The 19,768-nt window shown below is 33.0% G+C and overlaps 1 long non-coding RNA gene across 2 annotated transcripts in view; it reads left to right on the forward strand.

The window, feature by feature from the left end:
• Positions 1 to 19,050, forward strand: part of LOC149793287 (uncharacterized) — a 150,958-nt gene extending 131,908 nt beyond the window's left edge. For both annotated transcript variants that reach the window (XR_016422545.1, XR_016422546.1), the window contains one exon: positions 17,954 to 19,050. This is a non-coding gene — a long non-coding RNA (uncharacterized LOC149793287). The remainder of the gene's footprint in view (positions 1 to 17,953) is intronic.
• The last annotated feature ends 718 nt before the right edge of the window (positions 19,051 to 19,768 follow it).

A 19,768-nucleotide genomic window follows, 5' to 3' on the forward strand; every position in this document is an offset into this window, starting at 1 on the left:
TATGCCATGATCACTTTAGTAGGATGATTTGTCAAGTGAGGTTATCTTTTCTGTTTGAATAAATATTGTTAACTAAACTATTTTCGCAAGTTATGACATAAGAATGATTCAAAGAAAGAAAATTCATTAAATTGGACATATAAAATGTAATACTGCAACAGAGTCTAGATGAACTATTTCTTCAGAGACACAATCCAGACTCTGTGGCAGCAAAATTATCAAATAGGACACAACTAAGAGACAATCACATTTTCAGTCACAATGGTTTGACAATTATCAATGGCTTGAATTCATTGACTGTGAAGGCAAAGTGATTTGCAGTTACTGCAAAAAAAGTTCCCAAACTGTCACAGATTTTAAATTCTACCAGTGGACTTGTAAGTGTAACTGACAAATTCAGGATTTAATCAAGCAAGTCTCATGATAGTATTATACCTAATAAAGCAAAATGTAGCACAGTATATTCATGACACTTAGGCCAGCATGTACAAAATATTCCTCAAGTTACAGTTGCTAGCACTCCACTAAGAAATGTCATTTTATAATAAATAAAAATGTAATGGAAAAAAAAATCGATAAAGTGATTGCACTCTTTAACATAGCCTACTACCTAACTCAATAATGAAAATGATTTGGTTCATTATATCTTTGTGTTTTATGGAATAAATGCATACATCTGATTGAATTTTAGGCAAGAGACTGAACTTTTGGGTTAAGTTAAAATGTATGTGGAACAAATGCATTTTCTAAAACTACTTGTATCAGTGTGCATTGTGACTTTTCTTTAAGATAACTCTAAATGGTACTGGGTATATATCATTTTCTTCAACTGCACACTGTTGTCTTCCATTTGATTTGATGACTTACAGCTATACTGTCTACACAGTAGGTCTCAACGTCAGGAAAAATTCTGTATACTTCAGTTACAGCTGAAATAAGTTTTGCATTAGTACCTGAATCAGACAAAAAAGGTTGTGTTCTGGTGTGTGAATAGAAATGGCTAAAAGTAATATAGACAAAAGCCATAAGAGTACACAAGTTACATATGAAAACCACCAATTCACTTGCATGTGTGGCATACAAGTTCAAAGATTTGCTTCAAGTTTATTTGTGTACACAGATTGTTCAACTCATAAGATATTTTAAGAGCTATTTCTCTATTGTATGCATAATTCATTTACAAATGTGATTAGTGGGCCACACCGAAGGCCATACTATTAGTTCACTTGGCAATATGGTAACGTCAGCTGAAAAGCATAATCATCCATTAAAAGAGCATTATGATATGAACATTAGGTATTTAGGACATATAGATTTTTCTTTTCCAAATGGAGTCCAAGTAATTATTGCCCAATCCAGGTATAATTTTGTACACAAGTAAAGAACAAAATAAGATAAATCTTCATTTATTTGCAATTGACAATACACTTCTTAATGAACATACACTTTTGCATTTATTTTGTATCACTTGAATAAACAATATTTCTTTCAGTTCATTTTAAACTTTTATTTTATATCACTTGAGTAAACAATATCTCTTTCGTTTCATTTAACACTTAGAAACAGGTTCTTCCAGTTACAATAATCAACTCTGGAAACAATAAACAAACTGGAACTTTTGACCTAATTATATTACATTTACTAGGGTTAAAACAATAAATTCCTTAACATAATAAATTAACAGTTCCAGTTAATCAAACACAAAATCACCTTTTATACAGGGTGTGAACTGTTAATATTTACAGGATAAAGCTTATAGTTTCCAAATTGATTGAAGCTTACATGTTGCAGTTGCTGGCACATATCTATTTCCAGCATGGTTTGCATACATTCCACCTTTAATAATTTTGTTACTTCCCTACCCCACCCCATTCAGTAACAAGTATCAAAAATCAGGCTCATTCTAAGGCAAAGTCTGTAACTTGTGTACCACAGTCATCAGAGAGACAAAGATGCAAAACTTTATGATGCCTGTCAAAGGAAGAAAACAGTTTGTTGTTTACCCAAGTTTTGAACCAGTTAACTTGAATTCTCAGACCATCAATTGCTACAGCCCCACTAATTACAATTGTTAGGGAATAATGAGAACTCACCTTCAGTTATCTGTGTATATATATAATTTTAATAACCAAGAATACCGGATGTCTGGGAACATTATAGCATTCAATGGTAACGTCAGAACTGAGATGAGAGAATTAAACAAGCATAGTACATGACATAATATATCCATAAACTATTGACTGGGAAAAATACTACAGAACACCATTTCTGCTGGCAGTAAGATGTTGAACCTATATGTCATAAATATCAGGTTGGACATCTAGGACCAGTAATATTCATAATGGGCAGTACCCACCCCCCACCCCCAAGTGAGAAGGGCCTGATTTGTAATCTAAGCCACCCAACCTATCACAGCCTTTATAGTACTTGAAACAAATATTGAGTAATAGTAAAACAAACTCTGAAAGTTATTAAAACCAATTTGTTATATTTCCATAACTCTGCATGGTTAACTGTGCAAGCAGACTTAAACATATCAGTGTATGACAGTTAAATTGAGCTATAGCATCGATTAACAGAAGCTACGAATTCATCAACAAGCAGTGAACAATCATCTTCACAATAAATGTCAAACATTAGCATCCATAAGCTGTCAAGACAAGTTGTTACACTGGATATATAATCATCCATTTATTTCAAACAAGCTGTGAAAAACGAACCTCACGTCCGCTATATGTACGCTGGCCATTGCAAAGGATGCCTTAATAGATTAATGTTTATCGTCGTGTCTTGACAACCATTTTGCGCGCGCACACCGGAAAGTCATGCTATATATTTGTTACTTGTGAACGTATTCGTGGGCAGTACGCTATATATTGTTCCTATGGCCGTATTCACGGGCAGAATGCTATATGTTTGTTCTTCGTGAACGTATTTTTGGGCAGTTACTTTGTCATCTTCAACCTAAAGGTCAAAACTGCCCATGAAATATATATATCTGCCCACGAACCGAAAACATGAATAGGACTATAACATAAGTGTATATACTTATTTTCAACATATACATAATTACTATGTAAGAAATACAACCTATGTATATGTATTTTGATTTGAAATGTAAACTATATCATGTCCTTCCCGTAAACCCACTTTCGGGATGACTGCCCACAACGCACCTAAAACGTGTATATATATATATATATATATATATATATATATATATATATATATATATATATATATGACAATACTATGTATCCCGATTTTACATAAAATTGTTGCGCATGCATTTGCTTGAAATATACAAACCCCATTAGCATATCTGATGCTCTGCTGTAAATAAAGTTTACCTAAGGACACTTGGTAAATGTATGGTGTTTATATTAGGTCATATATTTATCATATTGGTAACGTATAATTTTTTTGGCCAATGTGGGTATGTGAGAAAGCTTGCCAGTAGCTTCTCGAGGGTCGGTGGTTCTTCCTCCACTATTAATACTGGCCGCCATGTATAGCCTATCGTGTGCAGAAAAAAATGACGTTAAACCCTACAACAACAACAACAATAACAATAACAACGTATAATTTTAATCCTTATTATCTTCTCATTTTCTTCTCCGTGAACTTTGCATTGTCAGAATCGTTCAATATGTTACGATACTGAACTCGCGCGCAACTTCATATCGCGCTCATAAAGGAACTAATTTATTTTGTAAACAAACAATGAATGCGGACGCAAACACTTTTGATTTGTAAACAAATTATGTACACTTGCGTAGCAGGAGCTTTACGTTTTCGTTGATTAAATTTGTTTCTGAATGAAGTAATGCAGATGTTTCGTTGATTGCCACATACCAACTGCTTTGGCACATTCCGCGTTAACTTTTCTGATACAGTGTTTCCGATTTATGCTAGCTATACAATAGACATCAGCAAGGGTCCTTACAAATAACATGCAAGTGACAAGGCATAAACTGTCTTCTTTAGCTGGTAATAAGAATGGCAAAAAAGATATGCTAACAGTTTTACATCTAGAATTTTCTCAAAATGTACGTTCTTAGTTCTGCAAATCCGCATTACATGAGCCATGTCATGGATTATCAAGCTTGATTACACATTTCGAAACTGTACTGTAATTTCGAATATAAATGCAATTACATCCTCCTTACTGCACTCAAAATTAAAAAAGCATTAAATTTCATGGCGTCTTTGTGATCATTGCAATCGAAAGACTTCATATTTTTCTCACATTATGATTTCAAACATTCAATGACAGAAACAGAAACACATTTGCAGATGTCAACACGGTCGCGCCTCGCTTCTTCAATCTGATGTATTTCATGTGGAATTATCACATATAAATCTAGTCCATAATCACGAAATGTCATAAAATCAAAAAAAAAATACCAAACTCTATTCTTTCCAGATCAAATGGAAAAGTTGTTGCAATACGCATTCATTCACAAAATGACTCCAAATTTCAATTTTTACTAGACACGCCATTTTCTTTCGAAAGTTATGCCGAGCGCGCGACTAAGTTCAAATTTATCTTGGCGGAGTTATGTGCGCATTAATAATGTTGTTGTTGTGTAATGATGAATATGCGCTCGTGTATTTAGTTTGGAATACGGCATACATTCAGTTACTTTGTTTCTTGCAGTGTATTTTTGTTTACATAATTAAGCGTATGGTAGAATAAGAAAATGTGCATATAATAAAAAGGTTACTGCATTTGTATGGGACTCGTTTTGTTAAATAGTTATGCTGCACTCCCAAGAACGTGCAGTATTTCCATCAGAAAAACTCGTTCTTATTTTCCCATACAAACGCAGTAACCTATAATTATGTCATGAAGACAGGAAAGATTCTGTTGCGTTTATAGAGGATATATATATATATATATATATATATATATATATATATATATATATATATATATATATATATATATATATATATATATATATATATATATATATATATATATATATGCATATACAGTGACTTAGATATCTGCTGTTGGGGATTACGTTAATAAATCACATCTCATCTTTTGCGTACTACAGATTTTCTTTTATAATGTTTGACAATGCTATACTACAAACTCTATTTGGACGGCATGTTTTGGCAAATTTGTATCTTTTGCCATCGTCGATTTTTTTTCCAGTGTCTACATTTTTGTAGACAAAACTCTACAGTCGGTCATAATTGTGATGGGAAAGTACAGAATTCGTTAGTGTTTGGAAATTTGTGTTGCAGCCAAAATCTCTAATTTTGGGTATCCGGTACAGATGCATTGGCGGCGTTTATGTAAGCTACGGGATAAAGCTTGACAGGGAATTGGATGAAGCTGAGGTATTATAGATAGGCAGCGTATGCTATTCAATTAGACATATATGTGCGCTATATGCGCAGACCATCTACATGATTGGTACTGACTGAGTTATAGTAGTGGTAAATACATATTGGGAAAGCAGAGAGAACGGAAATAATACCCTTAAACAGCAAATACTATCTATTGTTTGCAAGGTCTGCTATATTTGGACATAGTGTCCGCGCTTAGAAATAGGGCCTCCTGGCATTCAACGGTCGCGGGTTGCTATATATTCTTAGAAATATGTTGTGTTTTCCAGTACTTCTTTGAAAGCGTTGGCTTCTATGTATACTCGAAAAGATCATAATATTATCTTACAAAACAGGAAAAGTTCCATAAAAGTAGAGAAAGCGGCTGTATTTGAAAAACAAATATTTTTGTTATGAATCTAACATCAGCACGTAGCCTTTATATATATATATATATATATATATATATATATATATATATATATATATATATATATATATATATATATATATATATATATATATATATATATATATATATATATGTGTGTGTGTGTGTGTGTGTGTGTGTGTGAATAGCGTGTTTGCCCTTTATAAGGCAGCTTTTCGCTAATTTCCAGCATCCCTAATATACAAAACTCTCGGCATGGCTGCGAGTTACCTACACTGATCAAAGACGAAAGCAATCGAAAGCAACACGCCATTTCAGCCAATTAAGACGAATTATATGGTGGATATTTTGTCATTCTTTTTTATTAGTTCAGAATGGGATCAAATATTTTTACCACGTCTAAATGTTTGTCAGAAACAGACTAAATTCATCTTAGAATGTAAGCTCCTTTATCTTTGTTTTCAACAAAATATTTTATCTTTATAAACAATCTAAACTAAATCACTTAGACTTGATGTAAAGAGCCATGTTTGTGGACGATACTCAAGGTAATGAGCTGTTTGTTAAAATCACTAGGACAATGTGCCTGATCTTGATTAACGTTGAAACGATCTATAATGAAGCAGATAAAATGACAATAAATAATTCCGTGAGCTCTATGACATAACTTACAAGTACCATTACTGAAACATCCATTTTTGGCCTATTTCTGAATTTTGTAGATAAGAGTTTGAAAATGTTTATAAAATGGAATCCTTTTTATAGAATAAAATACAGTTTATATCTGACAGGAATTTTAAAAGTAATTTTCAATGTACGAAAAATATAAAAGACACTGTACGTGGCCAGTCAACTATTGATTCGATGCACCTTTAAGCAAATACGTTAATGCTCACAATGTCTAAGAAAATGGAACTTCTGTTAAATGATAGTGTTTTAATATATGGAGACATTCCGGCATGAAGAACGTAGCATATTAATGAAAAATGTGCAAGATGTAGAGTGAAATCTTGTTTTGCATGTTTTTGTTGGTTTGTTTTCTTTCTAAAGCTATTCCATAACACAAAACCAGATTTATGTGTATACTTAAGGAATTGCATTTGCAGGGAACATGTCATGTTCAAATAATTGATTTGTATTCATATATAGTGTTACGTAACAAATTAATCTCTTTACCATGTTATTCCGTTTTTTAGTGACGTTTCATAGTTTTGACTAACTCTACGGACAAGAAAATAATGTTCCGCAGAGTTCCTATTTCCGATTTCATAAGTATTATTATTTTCCTTTATGTTAAATATTAAACTTTTGAACGTATTTGCTAATACTTAAATGAACAAGATTAACTGAAAAGCTTAAAATTTGCTTTTCATTTAACGGTAGGAAATTCTGCGTTCTGATAAACTGGGATCTGCACAGATCCAGCAAAAATGCATATTCTTTTTAAAGCTTCGTTCTACTAATGATATAGTTTGATTCAAACAAACGTGCTTGATAAAATGTACCCATCAGCCCTATACGAACATTTTAAGTAATTGTTTACTAAGCCATTCGACGGCATATTTTGATAATTTCTAGAACATGTGTCAATTGATTGAGAAATAGTTATTACCTATGTTAAACCGATTTCTTGGTAATATTTTCGCCGCAAAAATGTAATCTTTATTACTGATTTGATGCTTTAGCAGACGAAAATCTAACGTGCGAGATATTACTTTTGCGATGTTTTGGTAGGCTGCTTGTATTTGTCCTTTTTATATTGCCCGATTCTTATTCCTGTTTTCAACTAGTCGTTACAGAAAGAGTGCAAAGCCGATGTATTAAAGCCAGTAACCAGGCAACTTGCAAACGTTGCAACAATAGTGACTTATCATAGCTTACATTTTCATGTCCAGTCGTTCTATGTTAGCCTTTATTAATTTTGTTTCTATATGACAGCAACAGACTCATTAATATATAACACACGATTGCTTCATATGCATCTTCGTGAATAAAACTAAAACATATATAACATAAAGCTGATTTATCACCAGCAAACAATAGTGCATTCCAAATGCCGAGTTGCGGTCTCTATCCTTAGGTATTTTACTCGAGGTATATGGTACTGGATCGAAATAGTAAGTTGAGTGTATTTTCCTACACTGTGAGTATCCATCGTATTAATCGTAAGCCTAATCCCTTAAACATTTGATGACACAACCACTTCGTGCTTAAATGATAATAAGCAAATATGTTCAATCGATACAAGAACACATTCCAATCTTACATAGTCTGCTGTTTTGCCCACAACAATATTAATAGAATAGATCAGAAAGACACCAATTGCGTATAGCACCAAAACAGACGTGTAGTTACTATGTAAGTTTTAGTAAAGTGTTAATTGGATGCTTTTCAATCTTCCTCACGTGTATTTTACTCCATGCAGTGATATGTGATGGTCACATAAGACTATTTATTTTCTCAAGCACTTCTAATTTCTGAATTATTTCAAAGAGTGTGAGCTATCTTAGTACTCACTCATTTTTTTTGTTGATCCTCTAATATAATGAGACTTCAACGGTGAATGGTTGCTGAAGGTCAAACATGACCGATTACAGCAACATTTATATCACACTTAGCGTCGTCAAAGGCAATATCTTTGAAGAAGAAAGTAGAACGAAATGAAAATTGCGAAACAATCACCTCATTAAATTAAAAGTTAAAACTTGTGCTAAAGAGACACATATCAGCGAAAACTCACTTATATCGATTTTCAGGAGACAATAGTGCAAATTTAACTTACACTTACTTCAGATATCCAACAAAAATCTTCAATGTCATAACGGTAAACTAATGTTAAATTATGCATTTTAATTTTAAAAAATGGATGACGCATTATAATTACAAGAGGAAAATGGAAGAAATAATGACATTTAATTTTAATGGCATGTCGATTATAGCTACCAAAAGAAGAAATAATCATGTCTACTTTTACTGACATGTGCATTCTTATTACCAAAAGGAAGCAATGATCTATGCATTTTAATTACTAAAGGAAAATCAATAACGGCCTATTTTCCTGGCAGCCTGTGTTTTCTAATTTCCATTGGTAAAAAGAGCAATCATGTCTTCTTAAAAGCGCTATCCTGCTAAAAATTTGATTTATGAGGATACTATTATCAAAACAATTGCAAAGTGACCTTAAGTATGTTTGCAACTCCTCGTGCCATGTTGTAAATCCTGGTAGTAACATAAATAATCTGCAACGCTGAATACACTTAAATGTTGTCTCTTGTTTTATTTTTCTTCTAGTTTATGAATTATGTTGTAAAAAGAATTGAAGATAAACATCAGATGGGCATTCGTTTACAAATAGTGTATTTCATTTATGCATGATACAATAAAGCAGGAAAATATTATTTTCAGATACATTCGAAAGTTTATCCGACTCTATTGTGTTTGTTACTTCCAGTAATTTTGTTTTATTTGCATTTGTGTCCTGCATGCCCGGCAACACGTTTAAGGTCTTATCCCGCAGAATGTGCTCGGTTCATACAGGTATAAACCAAATACATTTTTATCGGAATGATTTATTTGATTGCTGATATGCGTATTAAAAGCATAATATTGTCGTGATAGGACAATACACTGCAAAAACAATGAAGTAGAAAGCGCTCAGTCGAAATGTACGTTTATTTAAAACGAACAAAAGACTACGAAAGTATATAATGAAATATTATTTTATTCCATGTACTATCAAGCAATGTGTATCAACAACTAATGTATATGGTAATGATCTAGCAACACCAAAAATCTCTATCAGTACAATTTATTTTGGGAAAACAATCTGTGCTGTATTCATTGAAAAGAATTATCATTGCCGTACATTCGATAAGTTGCATATTTTGACTGTTGTGTAGTATATAGTATTGGCAACATTTAATGATGATGTCGGCAATTATATTTTCATTTGACCGATGCGCTATTTCGATAATGATGTTGATGCGCGAGATGATCACTACTGTTGTATAGCTTTATACTTTTCAAAATTGTCATTCTTGGCGGAAGTACTGTCAATAATTATTGTTCAAAATTGGTTGTCAATATCTGAACTAGAGCTGTTGTATTGGGATCATGATCTAAACGAACTTGTTTTGTTTTATTACAGACGTTCTTTGTTCGAGTCAAACACTGATATTCCGTGATAAAAACATATCAAATCATAAATATATATTTCCACTTCAGTTCTATATCAAATAATTGCTTTCTATACTGTTGCTTGGGTTTCATGAAACGGTTAAAAGAAGAGTAACATAGAAGAATATAATGTATCTGCAGGCTGAGATGTCGCATAGCAGCAAATTGTGTCACTTGGGTTCTATTTGACTCAATGCTATATAGACCTATCTCGCAACAGTGTACTTAGAAATTTGTTTTAACTTTTAATTCCTTGTATAATGATGCAAAACAAACCCGAATACTATAAAGCTGCAGACCTTTCACTTTAATTGAAGAACAGAGTAAAGTATTTAACCTTATGAAATTTGTGAAAACTTGCAAATTAAGCTCGTTTCAGTGTTTCAAAATTACCTTTTTTCTTCTTTATCTTTAGCTAGGAACTTCGTTTAAATTGCACACAATTGTTTGAATCTGGTTAAATTTAGGCTAACGTCTACCGGATTTGTCCATAAAAAGATAGTGATACACCAGAAGGCTCGTTGTTCTATGACACTAAAGAGAACAGTAACTATTGACTATTTTGTTTGGTAAACAATATACTGTTCTGTGTGCTAAACGGTTATGGAAATATAGGTATGGTTGGGGTGTTGTTCGTCTATGAAATACGTTCTGATTTTTTTAACTAAATATATGAGTATTGAATTATTCTAAAACAACTTTCCGCGACTGTCATCTTCACTATAAATTCTTTTTTAAACATTCACTCTGTTCTATTTCTCAAAAAAAACAAAAAACGAATTGTTGAAATTTAATAATGATTGCCTGCAAACATTATGTCATAATTAGTGTCGGAGAAATTATTACATCTTGAAAGATTCAGTGTAGTTAAAAGTGACGATGTACAATAATCAGTGAAGTACATGAAACATGAACAATTATCCTCGACGGTAAATGTGACGAAACCAAGCCCTTTCGATTTCAGTCAAATGCAAATTGCTATACAATTGTCGTGAAAAAGCTTTTAATGCATCAACAAAGCGCGTTTATGACATATTACTATATTATTTGTGAATCAGGCCATTAAAAAAGACTATTGATAGCGCTTTCTAATTACCAAAGAAAGCGGCAGTAATGTCTAATATTATTAAGAAGTCCATTTCCCATAAAAATCGACATTTTGCTAAACATGTGATTTCTCTCGATAATGTCATTCAATGATGGAAAGCCCAGCTTGCTCCTTGGAAGATCCATACAGCGATGGTTATGCACTCCAATGTGCAATAATGTATTTGTGCACTGGTAATGTATCTGGTTCTGAATAAAATCAGTAGATGACTTATCAAAAGGGAAAATCGTTTGCAAATATTTGTTTTATATTTTACTCTTGATAAACTAACTTTCTGTGGAAGACACGTTCCTTGGCACGGATATGGTATATGAATTTCATGAGACTTTTATACTGCTGTAATGAGTCTTTGTTCCATTCCCTTTTCTTTATTTTATGCATTACACTAAAATCAACTTTTTTAAAATCATGATAGAATTATCATCAAACGAAAATCGTAATATAAAGTTTTCATTGTGAATATACATTTTTCAATCTGAAGTTCTGAACTGATAAAACAAACTATGGTATCCTGAGTTTGTATTTCTTCCCTATTTGTTAATCCAATCTGGAGACGGTCGTTGATTTTTGTTATTGTTACAGAAATAAAAACAAAATAAAACCTTTCTCAGCATGGGTTTCAATTCTCCGACGGATATTGTTTGATGACTGCCAGGTCATGTAAAGCGTGAAAGTATATAAAGAGATGATGATGCGCTGTGAGATTTCTAATTCGATCATTAAAATCTCAAATGCCCATCATGGCTGCGAAACAAATAGGGCCTGATAGTTGTACGGGACAGTGCTGGATAAACATGGGTATATCATTAAAAAGTCTTGATAAACATCAGCAGGGGAATTTTCATGGATCCATAATACAGCATTTTATAAATAATAATTGGCTTCGATAATGATTACATACTCCATTATAAAGGTGAATTCCACGATTTATATGGATATGATGAACGAAACAAATCTTCGCTGAGTCATTATTCGGTCTAATTTGAAATGCATTATCATCAATTCAGATACGAAGTATTATCATTTAAAGGAATAATAGTTGTCTACATCTTATCTTTTATATTTGCAAGACTGATCGAGTTAAGATAATATTTAACACACACACACACACACACACACACACACACACACACACATATATATATATATATATATATATATATATATATATATATATATATATATATATATATATATATATAAAACGAAGATTGGAAACACACATTTAAAAGGTGCATTTGAAAAATTTAACTTTTTGCCAACTTTCATAGTTTTTGCTAGGTATTAGTGGAATTAACATTATCAAAGAAACATATGCACCATACTTTCCACATGGCTGCAGATCTAAATTTACTGGGCGTAGCTAAGGTCGGACTAAAATATATTTTAACATATATCTCCTACTAATAATGTTCAAGATATAAATGTGATTGATTTAAATGTAAATAAACCTTTACCTCAAATGGTGTGCTGGCCAGGTCTCGTCTATAAAAGACATTACAAACGCAGCGAACAGTTTTAGATAAGTGAGTGAGTTACTCATATGTTTTCAAATCAGAAGTTAAATATTTTTAGATAGTCTAAAATTTAACTTTAAGACAACAAAGTAATTTGGTCATGAAGATAATGTATCGATTATACAATAATATAGCGGCTAGTAGGACAAACTAAGACGGAGGGATGTTTTAATCGTTTGGTTAACGCATCAGGTAGGAAGACAATTCTTACATTTATGACGATTTGCGGAATTTGAGGCCGTGATTTATGATAGGCGGAAGTGTAAGATAATGTTTATTGAGTGCCATATTATTCATCTTTCAAACAAATTTTTCGTAGCGGCCATGTATTACTCCATCTGACTATAATTCGCGTCCATTTTCCGTACTCTGAAAATTATTTTTTGTTCACGTTGATATAAGCTATTGTTATAACACTAGAACGTATCATTGAAGCATAATATCATGATAATCTGAATGACTTGGATCGACTGGTCATGTTCATACTTGCTAAAGTAACCATCATAAAGAGTGGTGTTGACAAGAAGAATTCAAGGTTTTATTACTACGTCCAGTTGCAGCTCTGAACCAGACAGCGTTTCAGTAATTGTTTTGTTTACCTTCTGAGGTTATAAAGTATGGCTTTATGTGCCAGTCGTTTGCGTCTACAAAACAGCCATTGACTTAAGCGACGGAAAATAAAACGTAACTTAATCACTTAATTTTCATGCCAATAACTTTAAAACTGAATAAAATATCCAGAAAAATATCAGACTTATCACAAATAAACGTAGTCCCCAAAAAAAGAAACTGACAATGTGCATATTGACATGATTCTATTTTTCACGAGACTGTTTATAGAAGCTTCATGTTTTGCTTTCGTAACATTAGAACACTTTGCTTCTTATTATTAACTCAAGTTTATCTGTAAGATATTATAAAGTGTATATGTATTTATGCTCTTGTATTATTAATTGTAATTGAAGATACCTAAACAGTTTAGACAATCTTTAAACGTTTCATATCCTCTTAGAGGTACAAGGCAGAGAGGAATCCAAATTAAAAGCAAAGAAACTACTTTCTTTTATCGGAGGATTTTCCGATACACATATGCTTTCACAAGTAAACTGTATAGCTGTATTCTGGCTGTATTCTGGAATGTATTCACTCTTTCGTTTCATAAAAATGGCCTTTAATGAAATGCAGATGTCATTTTTGCACATTATCGAATGTTATTTACCTTTTGTTTTATTATAACTCCATATAACAGGTTCATTTTTTCCTATCCTCATAAGATCAAGAAAACAGTAGTGACAATAACCTAAATAAAAACAACACACACACACACACAGATATATATATATATATATATATATATATATATATATATATATATATATATATATATATATTATGCAGCTGTAATAGTCATAATTTAAATATCTGTTTCTTCAATTATACATAAAATGTGGTAAGCAATACGTAGTCCAGGGATTGCATAGCGAATTTCCAAAAATTTGGACTCATATGGAGATAAGATGTTATTTACAAAACCAAAGTCAATGATTCAGTTCAGGTAGAAAATGAACTTGATCTTGGAAAAGGTCAAGTCCACAATACAATTATCCATAACATATAATGTATGGAACGCTACGAGCAATGCAGATTAAATATACATAACACCTAGTTCATCAACAAATGACGCAAATTTGCCATTCGTCATTGGATACCTTCAATGCATCGATTTATTGACGGGTATAGATTTATGGACAAATATGATTAGTATATCTCATCTGAATTCAAACAGTCATTTTAGCAATGTACGATCTGCATATCGCCCTTGCCACAGAACTGAAAATAATCTTCTAAAATTAGTTAATAACATTCTCTCTGCTTTGGATAGCGGAAAGATTACAATCCTCACCCTCCTTGATTTGTCAGCAGCATTTGACACAATAGACCATGATATATTACTTCACCGTCTCCAGCATGTATTTGGCATTCATGATACATCTTTACTGTGGTTCAAGTCCTACTTGGTCAACAGGACACAAATTGTGTCTGCAAATGGAATACACTCCAGCCCAGTTGATATATGTTGTGGTGTTCCGCAGGGGCTGTTCTTGGACCTGTTGTCTTCATTCTGTACACTCAGTCGCTCTCAAGTGTCATAAATCATCATCCAGTGTCTCACCAATTGTATGCTGATGACACCCAAATATACAAATCCAGCCACCCAACTGAAGTTGATGTTACCATCCAAGGTGTAGAGAGGTGCATTTCTGATGTGAAATCATGGATGACATGTAACAAGCTGCAAATGAATGATGATAAAACTGAGGCCATTCTGATCGCAACACAAAGACTTTCTCATTCACATCCTTTACCTCAAACAATAAATATATCAGCAACACCAACATTAAATTCACACAATCAGTACGAAACCTAGGTGTTACTCTGGATAGTACTCTCACATTGCACCAACATGTCATGAACATATGCAAGGCTGCATATCTTGAGCTGGGACGCATCAGCTCCATTCGCAAATATCTTTTAGTTGATGCCACTAAAACACTTATGTGCTCATTAGTACTTTCAGGATTGGACTATTGTAACTCAATTCTGTCTGGTTCATCTCAATATCTACTCCAGAAACTTCAAAAAGTTCAAAACACAGCTGCTCGGATCATGCTTAGAGTACCACGATCAGAGCACACCTCCCCGCTGCTCTGTACCCAACACTGGCTATAAATTAGATCCAGAATCAAACACAAACTTTGTTCTTTATGCTACGTTTCACTGACGGACTCTAGTCCAACATACCTATCCGACCTCACCTATGTGTACACACCAGCAAGATACTTACGCTCCTCTTCTGACAATCGTATGGTCATTATTCCCACTATGAAAACAAAGTCATATGGACAGCGTTCTTTTGCATACCAGGGCCCAGCAAAGTGGAATGAATTGCCCACTGAACTTAGACACAAAGACACAGTGATCCCATTCAAGAGTGCTCTCAAAACTCACTTATTTCGATTGCAAGAACAAACTTAAAGACCTAATAATGTTTCCTACCTTAAATATTCTCAGCATGTTTTTTATGTTTTCTAATGTCATGGTGTTTGTTTTTGTAATCATATTATTATATATGTTTTTCTTTTGTCTTATAGGTGTTGTCTAATGTTGTAAAGCGCTTAGAGCTTCTAAAGATTAGACGCTAAACAAAGTCGTCATTATTATTATTATTATTATTATTATTATTATTATTATTATATTTTTCGTCAGCAAGTAATATCCTGAAAACACAAATAAGATTCATTTAAAAAATATACATCACAACACTGTTATCAGCGCATTGCTTATTTTTGCGTGCAAGAATCAGTCTCTTAGGTCTTGCATTCAGTTGTTTAAATTGTTTAATATTCTTTAATTATCCAGCTACAGATAAGGAAATAAATCAATCTTATACGCAAGGGTACAAATTACAAGTGCATAATTAATGTGTCAGAGCAGTCAAGGGGGGTAGCATACAGAAAGTTAATCGTAGTCTTTGGCCAAGGTAAGAATAGACAGATTGAATGTATTAAATGTATTCAATGGTAAACAGCGTACCGTAATTCCAATGAAATATATGATGTCTCCACATATATTTCAGTGATTAACATACAAAGTACATGAAAAACTGATGTTTCCAACATATAAAATATACATACATATAACCCTTGGTACCCTATCATATGAGATAGGGATCGCACGTATTTAAGTACATTCAAACAAATCACCAAACTCTTTTCTGGGAATGGAAAATACTTAAACTTACCATACATCTAAATACATCTGCTACACACGTAAACGTGCAATTTACAGATGTAAATCTTAACAGTGTGATCAACTATATGAAAAATAAAGACAAGTTCCCTCTACAAATCATGTAAAGTGCAAATACATAATTTGCATTGATCTCAAATCAGTCAAATGAAAGAATAGTATATGTTTGTTTATATTATGTCTTGTTCATTAGGTAAACGTTGGTACAAGTTACTGCCCTGCAGTGGGGAATTTCACCAAAACATCACGAGTAGCATTTTAAATTTATTATACATTTCTTCATTGACAGCTTATTGCTGAATCTATAACATGATCTAAAATTAGAAAAATTATGATGTACGACAAAATCATCAACACTGACATACTAAAAACCAAATACAGAAAATGAAGGTACTTACCTCACTGCAAGCTATACCTCCAAATATCCCAAACTATCCCACAAACAGAGCACTTTAGAAAAGAATATACTAGACTGAGTTTGACGTTTTCCACAAAGTGATGAATAAGATTTCAAACTCTGCAACTGGAACGTTGCTTACGTGCAATCCTGTAATTGGAGCAAAAAAGCATTAAAAGTAATCCGACTAACCTAATTGCCCACAGTAAAAAAGTAACAACTAGACACGTTATTCTCTTTCTAGGTAGGCTAATTGATTAATGAGGTAGATTGATATAATTAAGACATGAATGTTATTAAAATGTTAAGAAATCTGATCCTGCTATACATATGAATACAATAAATGTTAGGTGGACAACTTAATATATTGTCCATCAACATATCTTATATGACGACATTTGGAATTTGATCATAAATACCCCCAATCCATCTCCCCGATGAATGATTGAGGAATAGCCATGTATAGTTCGATCCGGTTGGAATGTGTGCTAAATGTTACAGTATATTATAATGTTTAGCATCGGACTTTTTTGCCTGTATGTTTCAAACTTTGGTATATAATCTTCTGAATAATTCTCAGTTTTTCTTCAATTTGAGAGAACAAAATTGCTGTTATCAGTTTCTTCTTGTACTTCAACGAAACAACGCTGTTATTGATAGCCGCTGGTCCCTAGATAATTTAGTTTCGAAAAAAAATTAATAATGTAACCTTAATGATGATTACGATTTTTGTTAAAGACATTGCAACTATTGCAAGATAAAGATGTGAACAGCAATTAAATTATCAACGAGACAATCTCAGTAAGATAATGCAGAGTTATTCCCAAAATCGTTTGTCGACATTGTCCTTGTTATTGTATCGTTGAAATTAATGCAATCTTTAAGACAAAAAAGTAGAGAATCAATGTAAATTATACTTTTGCTGTTAGCCAAAAAGTGTTCCTAATGTTTCGTATAGAGCAATATACAGTTACATAATATCTACCTATATGGCGCTGTTGAAGATTTCTAAATGCCCGGAAATCTTTGTATGAAATTATATAATTATTATCGTCTAGTTCATATTCAGCTCATTTCTTGATATTAGACTGCTGAACTGAATGAAATAATTTAGACAGAACATCAATTATCTAGCTGTATTATGTTCTTGCTTGTACTTAAACTGCCTCCCTAATGTTACTTTAGACCCATTTAAACCTTTCTCATTTCAGGGGAGAAGATTGAATACCTAAAATGTATCAATCCTGACACGGTTGTTCCTTTGCAACACCGTAAATCAGCAGCCAATGCTTACGCAGGAAGATTAAACATCATCAGCCCATCCTTCAGCAAACGTCTTTGGAAGTTTTGTTTTATCCTATGAACCATGCAAGGATTCTAGTGGAAGAGATGTGTTTACACTCACTCATTTTACACATTCAAGCGTAGCATGTGCTATTGTTCATTTGATACATTACGGTTTTCTTAAAGAAACCTAGTCAGGTTAAAGTGATGGATTTATATGTAAAATAAATATATATGCGTGAGCATTCAGGAGTTTCCATACTTGCCTTAATATTCACAATAAGCGTATGATATAAAGCATCATTAAAAGAAATGTGGATTTGTATCCTAGCCTTCACATTTACACTTCCTTGCATGTGTAAAGGTAGCATAAAGGAAGGAAATGCTAGCAGGGTCATCACCCTGGCAACGTTGATACCTGCTGATGAGTTACGGCTATTTTCCATTCGCCGTGTTGAACCAGCGATGGAGATCGCTATAGAAACTGTGAAAAAAGAGGCAATTCTTAATGCAAGCACGGATTTAGTGTTGAAATTCAGGGATAGCAAATGTGATATTGCAGATGGAATAAATGAAGCAATAAACTTCTACGTGGAAAAATGTTCACAAAATCGTGAATTGCACGTGATATTTGGACCCTGTTGTGATTATACGGCAGCTCCCGTTGGAAGGCAAGTTCGTTACTGGAATATTCCTATGATTACACCGGGTGCAATGGCACGGGATTTCGGCCTATTAAAGTCAAACGTGTTTTCGCACGTTACACGAGTTGGTCCAAATTTCAACTCTTTGGTGAATTTTGTTGTATCTCTGTTAGATTTCTACAAGTGGGGAAAGGTCAATCTAATTTATGAACCTGAGGGTCACACTGAAATTCTAAAACGATACTGTCACATAGCAGTAGACGGATTACACTATGGATTACGATCACAGGCAAATATACCGAGACTAGAACAAATATACTACAAATTTGAAAATGTCACAGAGGCCCTTCAAAATCTCCCGAAATGGATTGGAAGGAGCACGGCAAGTAAGTCCAGTTTGCTTTTACCCTAGCATGGCAAGTAAGTCCAGTTTGCTTTTACCCCATCTAAAATTAATATCAGTCTTTGTATGTTTTTCAAGGCACATTCATTATAGTTTGGCTTCATAGAACGTAGACTTATTAAGCAGAAAAGTGAAATAATAGATCATGCAATGCTCTATTTATTTTCAGTCGAAAGACACGGACTATATTGATGGGTAAACAATACTTGCGTAGTATCTCAAACTGCATTCGAAATCTGATATTTCAAGTCATTCTCTGAAAAATAAATATATTACGGTAGGTAAATAACAGCTTTTGAATTTTCATTCAGCTTTATATTACACAAGTACGGATACTAGTTTTCTTCTTCTTTATTTTACATTTGCAATATCAGGCTCCAGAGCCAATTACGGAGACGTCTGGGAAGCAAAGAAGAAATGAACAGTAATAGCTCTTTTTTGTATGTGATGAGAAAGAGACATTGACATATTTATAATTATATCCAGATCTCTACACGCCCACACATTCTACACAACCATCATCAGGACTAGTAGATTGAAAGTATTGGATTTCATTTCCAATTGCTTATGACACAATTTAACTTTGTCTGTTGGCTATGTTTTTGAGACATACACGCATAACATAATGGTGAAATGGAAAGAAGTAGGAATATATTCAGAGAATGAAGAATAAACAAGAAAACTGTGCCTTCTTA

This window comes from Sinohyriopsis cumingii, chromosome 8 (genome assembly GCF_028554795.1).
Source record: "Sinohyriopsis cumingii isolate HCF-2022 chromosome 8, ASM2855479v2, whole genome shotgun sequence".
Taxonomy (NCBI): domain Eukaryota; kingdom Metazoa; phylum Mollusca; class Bivalvia; order Unionida; family Unionidae; genus Sinohyriopsis; species Sinohyriopsis cumingii.